Source organism: Dendroctonus ponderosae, unplaced genomic scaffold (assembly GCF_020466585.1).
Source record: "Dendroctonus ponderosae isolate FM_Combo_2020 unplaced genomic scaffold, Dpon_F_20191213v2 Dpon_F_20191213_2, whole genome shotgun sequence".
Classification (NCBI taxonomy): Eukaryota; Metazoa; Arthropoda; class Insecta; order Coleoptera; family Curculionidae; genus Dendroctonus; species Dendroctonus ponderosae.
This window is the reverse complement of record NW_026018165.1, coordinates 5,686,558-5,695,547: the sequence shown is the minus strand read 5'-3', so window position 1 is coordinate 5,695,547 and position 8,990 is coordinate 5,686,558. Positions and strand designations below refer to the sequence as shown.

The 8,990-nt window shown below is 32.8% G+C and overlaps 1 long non-coding RNA gene across 1 annotated transcript; it reads right to left on the bottom strand.

Annotated features, from left to right (window-relative positions):
- Window positions 1–1,175: 1,175 nt before the first annotated feature.
- Window positions 1,176–2,367, bottom strand: LOC125503361. Its single transcript, XR_007280770.1, has 3 exons — window positions 2,281–2,367; window positions 2,126–2,221; window positions 1,176–1,947 (listed from the first exon to the last, which is right to left on the bottom strand). It is a non-coding gene; the product is annotated as an uncharacterized LOC125503361 (long non-coding RNA).
- Between the last annotated feature and the right edge of the window lie 6,623 nt (window positions 2,368–8,990).

Below are 8,990 nucleotides of genomic sequence, written 5' to 3'. Positions count from 1 at the left end.
TCTCGATCGAAACCATAAATATGAACACAAAGCTTGTTCATCCGTTCTGAAAGCAAACCGACAAAACCACGCCCTTAATTAGTTAATATTAAAGTAATTTTGCGCGCACCCCACAAATACAGTGTTTAATATTTCGTATTAAAATTTGCTCCGATTGCTGACTAAAATCAAATATCCACATATTATGTAATCGGTTTAATCTATAATTTGCATACGATTCCTGATATGTGGCCGCTTTGCCCATAGTATTTTAACTATGCATTCGGTTTAGAGCGAGTTTAAATTTTCGATGCCTTGTCGTGTGGATACAATGGGTTTGAAAAGTTTTAATTAATGATTCGAGTTTACGTCGACTTTTTTGCATGTTTGATTTCCTAATAAAACCGTGGAAAACTTGTCACTTTGTTTAATTGTTTAGGGGCGTTTTCATCACCAATTTTTATAATAGAAATTATTAAATAAAGGTAACATTTATCATATGTAGTTGTGTAGTCTTACGGAAACTCCAAATATGTTTTATATTGGAATTACTATTTTTAATTTACTCATAGAAATACTTACTTTCAATTGACAAGCAAATTAACTTTCGGTGTAATTGTACTCAATAGCAAACTGCAGTTGGACGATGAATCGACCTATTTTCTAATGAAAAATAAATATACAGCAGGAGAAATCCATAGCTGAATTTTTCGTTCAGCAAACAGTATTTCAATGCACGTACTCTATCGAGCAAAATCAACACAACACCAACAATGACAAATATGTGGAAGCGTTTCTGCGATATTAGTTATACTCATATCTCTGCTTTGGTTTACATTCCTAAGGCACATTCAATTCTAAGAAAATCGTAGATATAATGTCGGTAAAATAATAAAAGGATACATTGCTTCCGTACAGTCGCTTAGGCTTGTTGAGTACGTTCAAAAAAAATTTACAGTACCGACCAGCAGAGAAACAGTTATTTTATGTCAGGTATTTTAATAGGAGAAGGTACCCTTTTTGAAGCTGTTAAAAGAAAACAGTATTTAATATGCAAACAGGCTAGATAATTTATGAGTATCTAAAATTAGTCTATTTGCTTACATATATTCAAATTTAGTAAATTTAGCTGGACGTAGCGAGCCAAAATAGCTTATTTTAACTCACAAACCGTACATATAAATAAATAACCAGAATACTAACATAAAGTCCACATACTTTATGACATACGTCCGCACTTTTCTAGTAATAAAAATGTTTGGCGTTCTATGATAGTCAGCGTGGGGCTCAAACATTTTATATTTACATTTACTTTTTCCAAATGTAACTAACATATTGCTGTTTTTAAAGATAGTTCATTTTGTAGTTTCATTCACTTTTTCCTTATAAACTAATTCTCTGTACTCTGCAATGCATTATTAGTAGCCAGAGTAAGTAAATTGGCAGAAAAAGGCCCAAATATAAAAAATATTGTTTTGAAGAATGTCCGTTTGCACTTCCACTCAGTCAACTGTAAAATTATTTCTAAAACCTGCAATTATAGCTAGGCAGTGCGGCAAATCGCTTAAATAATGTGGTTGAAACCTGAAAGCCTTCATAACAATGTCTGGTATTTCCCGAAGTTTGATTGCCAAAGCTCGGGCTTAGTACTAAACAATATTGTAATAAACATGTGCTGGACTAACTAATACTGTAACAAACAGGTATGCTCTAATCATATTAAACCTACTTAGAAAATTCCTGTTGCAAACAGTAATTAAAGTAACATCGCTTTTCATTAATGGATTAACCTTATTGGATGTAAATAATTTTCAAACTCCATAACTACTAATAATATCTACTAATCCGCGTCACAAAGGATCCATCCTGAAATTGGTATTTTTATTATATATTCTTTCGCTTTCATTAATCTTATTAAAAGTAATGATACAAGTTGTACTTGTCCCTTGGTCTGCAATTATACCAAACCTAATAGATGAAGAACAAAAGAAATATGGCAGTATCTATCAAAATTAAACAGAAAACGAATACGCAGTATTTATAAACACTTTCATTTTTAAACTTCCGTTTGAATAAATATTCATTGTAATTGCTACAGTAATACAACATAATTCTAATAACGAAAAAAGAAGACAAGAATACCTACCTTGCCTATCCACCAACGACTGGAAATCTTGAAACAGACTAATTTGATATTTTTGTCACAAGCAGTTCTATTACTTTAGAATATTTGCGTTTAATACTAAAAATTGCTTGGATTACAAACCGTGAGCAACGAATCAACTAAATATGGTTAATTACCTATTCAAACGACCTAATGAATCAGCAATAAACCTTTGTCGTAAGTACTCATCGTCTTTTGTCTAAATGGCTTTTAGAATCTAAGCATGTGGACTACCTCAATTAAAAGTCAATTTTGCATCTCCTGGTTTATAATTTTGACCATTGACAAACTAAAACCTTCAGCATTCCTAGTTTCCAAAATAAATTATATTTGCTTTGCAATTGACTCGAAAAACGTTTTATGGCACGTCTAAAATGTTAAAAAAAAAACAATTCAGACAACAATTCAGATTTGTATACTTTTAAAGGCTACTATCACGTGGACTATGGCCTTCGATTTTAGTCTTTCATGCGATAAAATCACTATCAGGATTTTATTAAATCAAAATTTATGAACGAAAACAACCACAATATACACAATTATAAATAATTTTCCGTAAAACCTTGTAAGCACCCTTACGCTTCTGTCACTATGTATGTGAAATATTTAATTTTCATTTTATTTAGTACTGGTAGTAGTATATCAGTTATCAACTTTTTTCAGCTTCAAAAAGATTTTTGATCCCAAAAATCGGTACTTAACGGTGGAAAGAACTTTAAATTGAACGAAAGCGTGTGTTTCCTTCAAGTGGTCGAACGAAATAATCCTGCTGTTAGGCAACCTGCTGTTTATTGCTTCGTACGCTCCATATACCCGTGCGCTCAATAATTCTTTTGAATGATCATAGTAATTTTATAACATCTACAAAAATTAGCCTTTATTATTGTTATTAGCCTCATAAAAATTAGCCTTTAAATCCAAGGTTGATCAATGCCTTAATGTCAGGCTGTGTCTATGTAGATTTACAAATTTAATTACTTTGATATATGTTCAATTATTTAATTGAGTTGTATATTTAAGTAGGAACAAAACACAGCCCAAAGTTAATTCAGTTAAATGAAGTGAACGTAAAGCTTTACCTCCCACTTATCATAAGCTCTCAAAGGGCTTTTAAAAAACAAACGGCCGTTTTCCACCACTCTTGTATTGTTTGCACCGCAGAAGCCGAATGCCACCAATTAGCAGCATTGAGTACAATGGAATGAATGATAAACTCTTTGCTTGATTACACGTAATTTCCTAATTGAGTATATTCGATCGTTTGGTAAACATTTCGACAGATGCCAATCTCGGTTAAATTTGCCATTGCAGTGATTACTTCAGCTGTTGGATCTACTGGTGTTCGTGATACAGACTAACATTTAATTAATTACTATTGTGTTCTAATCCTGTGTTGCGAGAAGTCCATGTCATTCCAAGAGCCTGTATAGATAAAAATGTAGTATTGAACACGGGAAATTAAATATTAAGGAGGAATAATTTGGCCTGAATCATAAGCGGTCGAGTTAGACATATTTTTGATTCATTTTGAATTGCCGGCTTAAGGTAATTTATTTATAATTAATAGGATATTTCAGTCTTGAGATCGATTGCAAAATTTCCAACTTTACCAACAGTGTATTTGTTACTATTTAATTGATTACTGAAGAATATCGGTATATATTTAATGATAGTAATTAATTAACATAATTTATCACGTATTTAAAATCTGAAAAATGTATAAATATTAGACTAACGCGCTTATAATTCAGCGTCCAGCATATGAAAATTCTGGATTAATCATTTCATTCATAGATTTGCTTTCTGGCTGTTTCAAATACCAAACAACTTGAACATGGAATAAACTGTATTTTGAATAAAATCCGTTTGGCATAAATGTTTGAAATGCTCCAAATAACTTCCATATCGTAAAATTTCCATATAAACAAAAAGTATGTAAGGAAACCTAATTCAAGACAATTTTCCTCCAGTGACTAAAACATTAAGATCGCTACCAATTTGGTACAATCAGTAAATAATTGATACTATCAATCAGGGTCTGTCATAAGCTTAGTAATTGGATTTCTGCACAGAGCTTGAGACTTCGTTGGTACAAAGCTGTCCAAAGAATATTTCGATGCCCAACTGATTTCTTGATTAAAGATGAAATCAATTCAAAGAATTTTCCTGTTTATGTCTTGTTTGCTTATGCTTAATTAACTTTATTTTTAACATGCTGCTTCATTCCTGTTTTGTTGAAACATGACTTTTCTTCTTAGATTGTCGATATATTTTTGCAGTTAATTATATTGTACATATTTTCCTGACTGTGTTTCAGTTCCAATTCAAAATTAATTCCTGGGCCTCAGTCATTTATTGTCTCTATTTATCAATTAAAATACGTTTCGGTGTATTTTTCCACCATCATCAGTTTTTATGTGTAACGTTGTTGCTGTTGCTGCTTTAAGCCTTGGCATACATTTTGCCAATTCAAAATGTCCAAAAATGAGTTATTTATATTGGCGTGTCTGCTTTATAGTTTTATCTTCCTTTTGCAGCAACCTATAAATATTACAGAGCATTTAAAATGTAAAGTATTTTCTGTCAGCAAATTCAAGAGCAAACTTTACACCATACTGAAAAAAAACTTAAAGTAATCAAATCATGTAGCGGCTGATCATATGTGTCGAAAGATCAGTTGGTGATCGTCTTCTTCTCTTTCTTCTAACGAACTTGTCCTAAATGGACGGAGCTTTCCGATCTCATTTTTGGTATAAAACTTTGCATAATTGATGCGAAAAAATAGGGACCGCAATGTTTCCGCCTGTTTTTAGTAACCACAGACGCATCTATAATCGATCAAAAGTTTTTGGGGAATTTCTACAACTAAAAGCTTCTCTGTACTAGAGAATAGATAAACAATTAACAATGCGTTTAATTCAAAATGGGAGGTTTAATTTGTGAGCTTCTAGAAAATAAAATTTTGAGTTTCCAAACCCATATGCGGTCCAAAGCACGATAAAAAAGTTTTCATTGACGATACCTTCCAAATCACACACGGTTTGCTTACAACACCATGTATAGAAAAATATGGCATTTTCCTATACATACAGATGGTGGCGGTTCTAATTCTAATGGAATGTATTTTTATATCGACGTTTTGTTCATCTAGTTTTCACTTCTGTATGCTACTTTTTATTTCATCATATTTCAAATAGACAATTGGTAAATGAACAAACGGCAAGTGATAATGTGTTTGTATGCTTTTACATACAGCGAGACATTTTCTGTAGCTTTGTTTTTAAACTAATTTGTTTTTCAAGTAAAATGTTTCAAGCGTTTGGGACCTACATAAAATTCAAAATGTTGGTACATTTTTTCTGCTCACAAATGTCTCTCTTCATAAATTCTTTTTGTTAATGTGTATAATTCTTGTATTCAGAAAATAGCAATTACCTATCTGCAATTTAACGCATAAAATTACTACATAAACTTGTGTATAGCATAGCAACGTAATATTTATTTTTTCCTACCTAATAATCATTATATAATTAAGTTCCTCTAGCAAATATCTTTTTATATGCATATTCGATAAATTTAGTAACTGTTATTTGTTCACTTTACGAGCCACTGAAATTTACCTTTATTTAAATTAAGGACGTCATTTTAATGTGTTAATTTTTGTTGAAGCAAAAATATCTCTTACATTATTGACCCCTGAACATTATTTAATGACCTATCGTCTACTTAAAAACACGCCTTTTCGCTGAAGAACTAGTGTTAAAATATTTAAATCTCTCCTGCAATTTCTAGTGTTACAGCTATACAATTAATAACTAATACAAGAATAATTAACACGCATTAAAAAAAACTTTGCCCCTCATTAACCTCCGTGGTTTGAGGTAAAGTGAACAACTAACTACAACATTTACATCATACAAAAATTTGCAGAATAGGTGTTTGCTAGAGAAAGTAAATTATATTATGATGCAACAGTTGTAGAAAAACGCAAATAATTAATAAACATTGTAGTAAGCCTAAGATAAATTATAAATAAAAATGTATTTAAACATTCACATAGAAATGGATGGCCAAGAAACGGCAATGAACTTTCTTATCGTTCTACTCCTTATTAGGGATGATTCGATACAAGTATATACAAGTAGGTATTCGATACTTTTCGATACCGAGTACTTTGGTAATTGAATCGTTCTTTCCATACAAATACTTGGTATTGACTTAAAGTACTCGTATCGAGTCGAATTGTCAACATACCTCCACAAATCACTTTAGAAGAAGCATTTTTGTGCAAGTTTTGGAGAATAAAGGTAAACAAAATATTTTAGCACTTTTTCTTTATTGAATATAGTAGATGTATATTTATTTTGGAGAGAGGCTTAAAATACAACAAAATATTGCAAACTTTAGCGTTTGTCTGCAAATATATGCGGCCCTCCAACATTGGGGAAGCAGAAGGCTTTTTGTGTCTTCTGAAAGTGCTTCATCTTAATTTGCTAAAGCTAAATTGTCAATATTTGTATCAGAATGGACATTTGGACAGAAACAATGAACGAGCAAGGTTTCTTAGGTGTGTTATATCATTTTCTTCAAAATGGTACACTGCTGCTCTATTGCCGCTACTCGTGTCCTCAATGAACCATTTGCCCTGTTTTGATTTAATAGCTCTTTCACTAACTGAATACGGAACGTCGCGCTTGCTTTTTATTGCCGTTTGGCAACACTCGAATATTCTGCTTTAAATTATGGAACATTCCCTATTCTAAATTCGATCCCGAACATTCAGTTTTTCCGCGCTYGCCTCAACAATGTCATAATTGTTGTACGAGTATCATGTAATCCACTAGCTAGGCGAACCATAAAATGTAATCCACTAGCTAGGCGAACCATAAATGCCAATATACACTGCTGACTAATTCGAGATCATGGATTGAAGAATTACTCGCCGGGACACGTTAATGCTTGTTGCTGAAGCTGATATATTTACAAATTCGTTCATTCAATTCAATTAAATTTTTTACTGAATCACTTATTTTCAAATTATTTTCCGGAAACATTAACTCGATCGACTAGCTGTCAAATTGCCGTTCAAAAAAGGTGATGTTCTACGATGCAAGATGTTTTTTTCAGCGATTTCCCTTAAATTAACGCTCTACACTAACAATACACATGGAACTAATAAACAAAAAAATGTATAGCAAATAATGTTTAGATGCTGAAAGGAGTAGTTAATGAGCATTTAGAAAAGCGCAAAGACTGCATACAAACTGTAACACAATTATTTTATCACTGGAAATAATATGTACTTGTTGGTACACGTTGCGATAGTGTATACGAAGTTCCAAGTTGAAGCACAAGAAAGACAATTATTCCGCACGTACGCACAGATATTGCCTGAAGTTTGCAGCATAAACGTCGTTAAACCATCAGCAAGCAGGCCGGGACAAGTGCAATTTGAACTGAACACACAAAGTTACACCCGTCACAGCCTAAACGCCAATAATAAGGTTTTCTTCGCWACTTCTCAGTCAATATCAGATTCGCARTCACTGTTACATCGGTTATTGTTAAGAACATTTGTAATGAAAATGYAACCTCTCTCTAGGTAGAGTAACAAAATGAAAGAACAGAAAAACATTAGTTTGAATTGTTGYGACAAAAATTATCAATACTAGCTTAATCGAGCTCGATATTCCCGATTAAGACTTAAAAGAAAAAATTGCCAATTACATTTAATGAAATCGACTTAATCGCGTATAAAAATTTCAAAWGAASTAGAGTTTGTTTCAGTCRTTAGCGCTAGGAACTGTCCAAATCTAACTTAGACAAATTTCGGGAGATAGTTCAATCGAGCAATGTTAGTTAGCCATTTSMGTCATCCAATTTCCACCACTTTAGCACACAGTTAACACAATAAGCGACAGATGATACTAATTTGGCAAATTTATCACTTGCACAACTGCACATGTCTCAAGTGCCCTCTAAGCAGAGTGGTTTCCAAAGAAACTCCGGAACGTAGCCTGATCATGCCTGCTGACGAGCTTTTGTTTCATGTAACGTGACTCATTATTCTCACTTGTTTTCTTGCTCATTATACCGTTATCTCGCAACAGTGAGATTCTCAGTCGAGTCACTATTATTAGCAGAGTCGTTTGTTTGATATTCCATAGAATAATACCTACCACTTTTGTTTCGAAGTATATCGATTGATGTTTAAGGGTTGCCAACCGACACTAGGCTGCTTTAACTTCTACTAAGTTTCCACTTTATTGATTGGTTTGTCTTTGGAAACCTTTAATTTATTAACGAGAAGGAAATGAAATATTTTTGTAGACACCATACTGAAAAAATGATTAAATGTAAAGCAACACTTTGACCTTTACATACTTTGCACACACACGCACAAGCCAAAAATAAAAGCGCCGTTGCTTCAGTTAAAGGCTTCGAGCTTGCGAGTTTTGGGGCCACGAAGACCATCCGAAGTGATAAACCGGCTTCCCAAATATGGAGCTCCTCATCTTTCAGACCCGACTTGTCGTTTTGCTGCATTAATCTAAATTGCGACTGATGATTCCAAGTGCTGATGTAAAGTATATCCTCTATAGGCCGGGACTAGTGCAATATTTGATGAAATTTCAATATTGTCACGCATCACGGACTACAAAGCATACTTTATGTCTAGTAATGGACATTCTTCTAGTTTTGTCCTGCTGCGGAATTGTTTCTATCAACCTACAATGTTTGAATAAACCTGCAAAAATTCAGTGCTATTATTTTATCGTAAAACTAATGATAATATGCAAGTGAGTTTCTGGTTCCAATTTACTGATAACTGAAATAATTCACTTAA